Source organism: Coenobita brevimanus, chromosome 1 (assembly GCF_032717465.1).
Source record: "Coenobita brevimanus isolate Jiangsu-jjx chromosome 1, ASM3271746v2, whole genome shotgun sequence".
NCBI classification, from domain to species: domain Eukaryota; kingdom Metazoa; phylum Arthropoda; class Malacostraca; order Decapoda; family Coenobitidae; genus Coenobita; species Coenobita brevimanus.
Window position 1 is genome coordinate 58,446,809 of NC_136954.1, and position 8,920 is coordinate 58,455,728.

Here is an 8,920-nt window from a genome sequence, read left to right on the forward strand (position 1 = left end):
GTAATATATACAATACAAAATCTTAATACGAAAGCATCAGGTCCAAATGACTCAAAACCTTAAATGTACAAAGCACTGGCTGAAAATGAAACATGTTTAAAAGCTTCACAAGAGAACTGGAAACTGAAGAAAAGTGAGAGTGGAAATCATCCAACACAAAAAATCTTACCCAAAAAGGAAAAAACCCACAGCAAAAGATTTAAACTAATTTCTCTAACCAACATCTCATACAAACTGTTCGTGTTCTTGCTAAGAAATAAAGATACACTTGGTGATGAATGACAAAGTAAAGGAAAATCAAGAGGGATTCACACAAGGAGGAAGAATTTTTGTTAAGCCAGGCCAGACTACCATACAAACCAACACCCATTATGAGTGACCATTCAACATCAAGGTAAGAAAGCAATAATCATAAACAGAATCAGGTCACTTTAACGAGAAAATCACAAAAAACTGGAAATATGATTACTTTAAGTTGGTCAAACTTACAACATTCCCTACCATTCTATCTACTGCCAGACGCCATAATCCGGTAAGGGGTGGCCATTTGACTTTGAGTTAGTTGTTTTACGAGGAGGGACACTAACCCTCCACCAACCCACTTGTTGACACGTAGGGAGCACTTATGGTTTGGTTATATGGTTACCACCCAGCGTTGTAAATGGTTTCTTGGCTTACAGGAAACCATTAGGCTTGTCACTCAATGTAAAGCCACCTGTAAAGGAAAGAAAAGCAATAAGAAGTGACAGGAAAGATGGGAGAAATAGGAAGAGAGGAGGACAGGCACAGAAAAAGAATGATACAGGCTACGGAAGAAGTAGGCAGCACTACATCAAGTGAGTGGATGATGGTTGCCACCACCTACCACAATCACTACAACAATAATGCAACTGTTCAGGTTATTTAGACACACACTGCACTCAGTGCTTTATTACAGTATTTAATATTCCAAACAAATTCCCATCAAAGGCAACACCACAAGTTTTTGCACCAAAATAAAGCTCCTCTGAACACTAATCCCAGGACATACACCTGTTTCTTCTAATTTAAAACACAAACTAATTTCCCAATCCATCATCCTAATGCATCAAGATAAGAAGGTATAAGAAGTTGTATGACTATAAAAAGATTCTTAAAATAATTCAAAGGAATAAAATAATACACTGGATATGGTATTCATACTTCCCTACTCCATCACCCTATAGCCAAACACCATAATCCCATAAGGGGTGCCCGTTTGTCTTTGAGTTAGTTGTTTTACAGGAAGGGACACTAACCCTCTGCCAACCCACTTGCTGACATGTAGGGAACACATATGGGTTGGTTATATGGTTACCACCCAGTGTTGTAAATGGTTTCCTGCCTTACAGTAAACCATTAGACTTGTCACTGAGAAGAAAAGAAGAGTAATAAAGTGGCAGGAGGAACAGGAAGAGAGAAGGGCAGACACAGACAATGAATGATAAAGATGAAGGAAGAAGTATGCAGCACTACATCAAGTAAGTGTTGTCTACTTCTTCCTTCACCTTTTATCATTCATTCGTACTCCCCGCTGATTACTAAACACGTCATTGATATTTTCTACAAGCAAAATCAAGTGATGCAATACATCAGTTTTGGTATAAAACAATGTAACAAATCAAAATACAAAAACAATATAAAATAATGGTGTCTAAAAACTGAAGTAGTAAAGTAGTAAATGAAAATTAAAAATGCATGTACAGTATATCAAGATAAAAGTACAACTACAGTACCACAGCAGTAAGTTTAAAAAGAATATGAAACAACTCCAACTGAAAGATCACTGTCCACCTTCAATCAGGTTAATCAATCAAAGTTTATTCACTTAATCTGGCAGCCAGAATATTCTGTTAAAAGCAATTCTAATTTTCATACACATGATAAAATAATAATCTTAAGACTATAATCTTTTGTGTAAATACATATTACATATGTATATACCAGTACACATGTAATACATACAGTATACAACACTCTTCAAATAATAGAAATGTCTCAGCATACCAGCAGTAAAATAATATGCATCCTTTAACCCGCCACGTCCCGTCAACGTATGGGTACATTGCAACGATTTGCATTTGCCAGTCCCGGCGACGTACCGGTACGTCGTGCAATTGCAAGGTCTTTAATTTGCTCAATTTTCACGCATGATTTTTCGTATGTATACACGGGACACCTTCCTCTATTCCTCTACAAGATGCCAAGCAGGGAAAATGCCTTACACCGCATAACCTCCCCCCTCCCCCCCCTCACGCCATTGTCTCGGCAATTCACCTGTTACCAGTGACCCGGCCAGTAAAGATATTCAGGGCCAGAGTGATTCCCCAATCGATGACAATGTGGAGGACAAAGTTTACAAAGCATTAGAAGAAGAAACAGTCAGAAATAATGATCAGGTAATGTGGCAAAAAAAGGTCAGGTATGGTGATTAGTTAGTGAGCGAAACAATGCTTATAATGCCTATATTACTGCTTGAAAACCAATATACTCTCATACTACATATAAATTCGTACCAAGTAAATAAATAAATACCGTTTATGAGTGGATAAAATAGTTACCCTCCCATAGAACTTGTTTTCTTTGGTGCCAGCATGTTAGAAAACCCAGTCAAGTAAGGAGGAACTCCTACCTGGATTGAGTATTTTAAACCTCAGGTAAGCGATTTCTCTATGAATTTACGATGTTTCTCACCAAAAGCGGAGGTTTTAGCCAAAAAAATTTTTTTCGAAAATACCTCGGGACTGGGGGATGTCGGAGGCACGGAAAACCTTGGGACGTGACAGGTTAAAAAGGTTGTAAGGTCCCAAGACGTACAACTACAAGTTTATACTCGACCATTTATTTGGTGATATATCAGAGGTCTTCTAGCAAGCAGATGGAATTCCAGGAATGTTCCACAGACAACAGAAATGTACTGTAATGAACTATGCCCATGGAACATCAGCCATGATAAACATGAATACTAAGATCGTAATCATCACTGCCCTTAGTGGAATGCAGTGATCTCACCAATTATCTCCTTACAATTCCAAGTTACATCATATATTATCTTCTAGGTTCTAGTACAATTTGTGCATCTTGTAGCTAACAGTAGTTCTGTCTCTTACTCTATCCCCTACTGTAGGCTGATGTTCATTCACTGTTAACTGTAACCTCCTCAGTTCATTTTTTTTTTTTTTTTTCTGTTGAGGCCATTACCAGATAATTTCATTCACCAGAACAGACACTCCTCATGCAGATGGGGTTAGAACAATCTTTATAAATACCTTCACTCGTGTGTGTGTGTGTGTGTGTGTGTGTGTGTGTGTGTGTAATTATTCACCGGGTCGGTCAGGATCACTTGATGGTCGTGATCGTCGTCAGCTTTTACCCTCCTGGAAGGGAGCTGAGAGCTCATATAGTCCAATCTAAGGCCAAGGCTGTGACCTTCATACACGCACACACCCGTCCCCTTGCTCGAGGGGGACAGTAACCACCCACTTCGTCAGTGAAACTTTTCGCAACCTGAGCGAGGCACGAACTCCCGCCTACCAGATGGCAAGCGAGAATGCTACCACTGCGCCAGCAAGCGATGTGTGTGTGTGTGTGTGTGTGTGTGTGTGTGTGTGTGTGTGTGTGTGTGTGTGTGTGTGTGTGTGTGTGTGTGTGTGTGTGTGTGTGTGTGTGTGTGTGTGTGTGTGTGTGTGTGTGTGTGTGTGTGTGTGTGTGTGTGTGTGTGTGTGTGTGTGTGTGTGTGTGTGTGTGTGTGTGTGTGTGTGTGTGTGTGTGTGTGTGTGTGTGTGTGTGTGTGTGTGTGTGTGTGTGTGTGTGTGTGTGTGTGTGTGTGTGTGTGTGTGTGTGTGTGTGTGTGTGTGTGTGTGTGTGTGTGTGTGTGTGTGTGTGTGTGTGTGTGTGTGTGTGTGTGTGTGTGTGTGTGTGTGTGTGTGTGTGTGTGTGTGTGTGTGTGTGTGTGTGTGTGTGTGTGTGTGTGTGTGTGTGTGTGTGTGTGTGTGTGTGTGTGTGTGTGTGTGTGTGTGTGTGTGTGTGTGTGTGTGTGTGTGTGTGTGTGTGTGTGTGTGTGTGTGTGTGTGTGTGTGTGTGTGTGTGTGTGTGTGTGTGTGTGTGTGTGTGTGTGTGTGTGTGTGTGTGTGTGTGTGTGTGTGTGTGTGTGTGTGTGTGTGTGTGTGTGTGTGTGTGTGTGTGTGTGTGTGTGTGTGTGTGTGTGTGTGTGTGTGTGTGTGTGTGTGTGTGTGTGTGTGTGTGTGTGTGTGTGTGTGTGTGTGTGTGTGTGTGTGTGTGTGTGTGTGTGTGTGTGTGTGTGTGTGTGTGTGTGTGTGTGTGTGTGTGTGTGTGTGTGTGTGTGAGACCTCCTTATTCAAAACTGCAGATTAAGACACTTTGGGCTGAAGGGGTTACAATATTCTGTATACAGTACTGTACTTTACAGGACTTAATACTTCAATGATAAAGTTCATGTAAGTGGCATTTGTCATCTACCAATGCTGGAAGTTTTCAAAAACTTGCTTGGATTTTCAGATAACTTGCTTTAATCCTTACCATGCTGCAGACCTCATTAGAGGCACAATGAAGGTCTACACCAGCCATGATGCAAGGCTCATGTGATTTATAAGTTCCATTGGTTATACAACATTGGCCCAAGGGAAGTAAACTACCTTACAAGGAATCAACCAAACAGCAGTTAAAAACATAAATCAATATGAACTGAACGAACTAAGAAAAGATAAAAAGGACGCGGAAGATATGGGGAGTAAGTATAAAAATCAATAAATGAGAAGAAAGTATAGCATTTTTGCCAAAAGCATCAATTATGCAAATATACTGTTTACAAGCCAGTGTAGTAGCACCAGTAGCAACTGAATGAATGAGTAATGAGAAAAGCTAGCACCAAGCCTAGAGAGGCTATGTGGCACTAAGGTAGCAAAGAAGAAAGAATGTTTAAATTAGATGCTAAATACACAGAGCAGAAAAGCAATAATATTAGAAATAGAAAAAGTAGAAGAGTTACCAAGGAAATCAGCAAGTAACAAGGGGTGGGGTAATAAAGAGAGGAAGGGAATAGCAGAGCGATGGATGTGAAGTATGAACAGGCAGTCAAGAAAAAGGTGTCAGATAGTCAGAGGGCAGTTACGTGAACAAAGTGGCAGGGGGCCACCAATCATTAAGTGACCATGAGTGAGGCAGGTGTGACCCAAGCGAAGATAAGCAAGGACAATTTCCCATTGACAATCAGAGTGAGTGGAAATAGACCATGGAAAAACAGGGTTTAATGAGATAAAGTTTATTGGTAACCCTGGGAGTCCCAGGAAGTTTGCCACAGCTCAAGGAATTGGTGAGAAAGAATAGGTGAACAATCAAGAACAGGAATCGGTTGAGGAGAAGACGTGAGACAGAGCAGCAGAACGAGCCAGCAAGTCTGCACGTTCATTTCCAGCAATTCCAACAAGACCAGGGACCCAGCAAAATTGAATCAACTTCTTGTGCACAGAAAAATGGAAGGGCCACTATTGCATTTGGGTGACAAAGGGAGGAGAAGAAGAAGAGGCCCGTAGAGAAAAATGCACACTGTGAGAATCAGAGAAGATAACAAAAGAGGAAGAAGTGGAACAAAACAGAGACTTCAGAGAGAAGAGAACATCATAAAATTCTGGTGTGAGGACAACCGCAACAGAAGGATGGGAACTGGAAAAAGGAGACTCAGGAAAGACAACAACAAAACCAACATTGCAAAGGGATTTAAAACCATCGGTAAAGATAGGAGTAGCAGAAGAACAAGAAGACATGCGCTCAAGAAAAATGGAGCGGAGTGCAACAGAAGAAAGAAGAAAGCAAGAACGAGGGGGAACGGAACAGACCACTGGAGGAGGTATTTCCAAAGAGGAAAAGAAATAAGGCAAAAGAGAAGAATGGGTGGAAAGGTGAAACCAACAGACTGAAGAAGAGCAGGGACACGGAGTGAGAAAGGAAGGAGGAGATAAGAGTCTGACTGAAAAGTACGATGGAGAGAGGAGGGAAGGTGGAGCGATTTTTTGGAAGGATAATGATGCAGACATGCTTATGAATTAACTGCAAGGAGAGAACGACAAAAGGAGACGGGGGGAATGCCTGATTCGATGCAGGAGCTCCTGGCCGGGGTTGACCGAAAGGCAAATGTGGCTAAACGAAGACCAGTACTGTATGATGAAAGGAATCAAGTTTTAAAAGAGTATGGGCAAAGACAGAAGAATAGACTAGACACCCATAATCGAGTTTAGAGAGAATATGGACAGAGTGGAGATGAAGAAGTGTGGTGTGATCAGCGTCCCACGAAAGTTGAGACAGAGTTTGTAATAAGCAAAGGCGATGAAGAGTGGATGAACAAAGGGAAGAAACACGCGCATTCCAGTTTAACCGAGAGTCAAAGACAAGACCAAGAAAAGATGCAGAAGACCGACAAAGGAGAGAAGTGTCATAAGGCAAAAGGGTGGTTGAAGTATAGTACGGGAAAACGTAAATGACACTGCATAAGACTTGGAGGTGGTGAAATGAAAACCATGAGTGATGGCCCAAGTGAAGGCTGCTGTAATGGTGAACTGAATAAGAGACTGGAGATGAGGAAGATCCGTATCCCCAGAGTAAACAGCAAAATCATCGACATACAGAGCGGCAGGAACAGAGGAAGTAGCAGTAGTAAAGTAACCCCAGACTGTCTGGCTAAGTAGATCCACCAACTGCAAACAAGATATCATCCCAGCAGGGCCATCCCATGCAGCGAATCAATGCTTCCCTGCAGTTGACAGCACCTCACCATGGCAAAACACTGGGAAGTGTGTGGAGACTTGGTTCTTGGATGAATATTGCATATGCATCTCTCCACCTACCCAATACAGTATACAGGGACACCATACCAGGCTCAAAAGCACCACATTATTTGGTTATATGGTTACCGTATCCCATGGCATCGCAAATGTTTATTTTAAAGCCCATACTGTACTGGCATGAGGAGGCATTTCACAAGATAGAAGCTCTCCATGATTCACCATCTTAAACAATTGTCCTACTCAGGCCCCATGCCTGGATATCTCCATGCAGGATGTACACTCATATCTTCCTTGGTCTGTCTCTGGGAACTCTTCCTTCCAAATTCACACTTGTGACTGACTGGCCAGTCATCCTCTCCCCTCCTATAAACACATTCAAACCACTGCTCAGGCCCCAAGCCTGGATATCTCCATGCAGGATGTCCACTCACATCTTCCTTGGTCTGCCTCTGGGAACTCTTCCTTCCAAATTCACACTTTTGACTGATTGGCCAGTCATCCTCTCCCCTCCTATAAACATGTTCAAACCATTTCAGCCTACTGGTACCTGTTCACATCACCTCTCTAATATTTCTTAGCCAAATCTCTCTCACAGCCCACTAATCTCAGGTCTGTCACTTGCTGAGCCCCAGCTCATCCGTCTCAACATTCCTGTTCTTGTGCATTCCAATCTGTATGTATCCTTCTCTCTTACAGGACAAGTCTCACAATCATACAGCACAACACTTTTCATACATGTTTTGCTGAGAGTACCCTTGCAGAGAAAGTCAGGATTATGTTTTGCTGTTACCATGGTTGCAAAATGAACTGAAAATATTAAAATGTAGTGAGTGAAATTTTAAACCTCAAAAATGAAATACTGTACTCCATAAATGAAAAGAGATTTGGATAAAAGGCACAATCACAAGAAGGAGCTATACAGCAAAATGGAGGAGATTTAATAAAGCAAAATGAAAAAATAGGAACAAAGTGAAAGGCACAAGTCAGAAATACCAAAATTAAATGCTTAAACAATAAAATGTAAACCACATATAAATATACTGGCACTTCTGAGAAACAAAAGACAGGATTATTATTTCAGCTATTACTGTATTATCATTACACTAAAATAGACAGCATCATGTACCACAAACATTCTCAACAACTGATTACCTTATGATGATCAAATGATATGTACAGTTTCCAGGAGCCATATAAATTTTACTTGACCCAGCAACAACAAAAAATGCAGCTGAAGCAAAAACTGTTCAATAAAATAAACAATGAATAATTCTATATTTTTCAAATGACAAACAATTACTAGTAACTGCAAAGAGAAAATTTCATGTGTTCTTAAAAATTAATAAAGAACATAATGAACTATCTAAAATGCTAAAAATGGTTTCCCAAGCAAACACTGTAGTGAGGTAAACTAATTCTGATGGGCTTAACATGTGCAGTGTAATTCCTTTGGGGCAAAAAATTTTCTAGAGCTAAATATTCGCAGGCTCAAAAGTACAGAAATGACAATGATTAGGTGGATGTGTAGTGCATCCTAAAGTGCGAGGCCAGGGGGGAGCAAGGTTTACGATGGAGGAGCTGGAAGGTAGGATGGGACTGGAGTATATTGGTGTTGTGATGAGGGGAGGTAGACTGTGATGGTCTAGGCATGTGGAGAGGATGGGGGATGACAATTGGGTGCAGAAAAGAGATGAGTTAACATTAGAGGTAGGGCTACAAGACATAGACCAAAAAGACCTTGGATGAGGTCATTGAGTGTGACCTCAGGGATAAAGGACTGAAAAGGGAAGCTGCCTGAGATCGAGCAGCATGGAGAACTTCCATTACATGACTGAGGTCGACACGTGAAAGCATGTTGGAGCCTTTAAAAACGAAACAAAATATAGTGGTTTGGCATCAGTTCAGTGTAAAAGAAAAAGTTCAAACTGACGACAAAAGGGTTAGTCTATGTATATACTCTTACTCTTAGGCCATGGGAGGTTTCCCATGAATGAATAAAATCACCTGACACCAGCCAAAGTAAATTGCAAAGTTTCTAACTCATGAAAGGGCTGTTTTGAAAGCTTGAGAAAAAAAAAAAAAATATTTTGTTTAAAAATACT

The 8,920-nt window shown here is 41.0% G+C and overlaps 1 long non-coding RNA gene across 1 annotated transcript in view; it reads right to left on the reverse strand.

Annotated features, from left to right (window-relative positions):
* The window catches only part of LOC145397282 (uncharacterized), a 91,306-nt gene that overhangs the window by 74,597 nt on the left and 7,789 nt on the right, over positions 1–8,920 (reverse strand). The window lies entirely within an intron of this gene.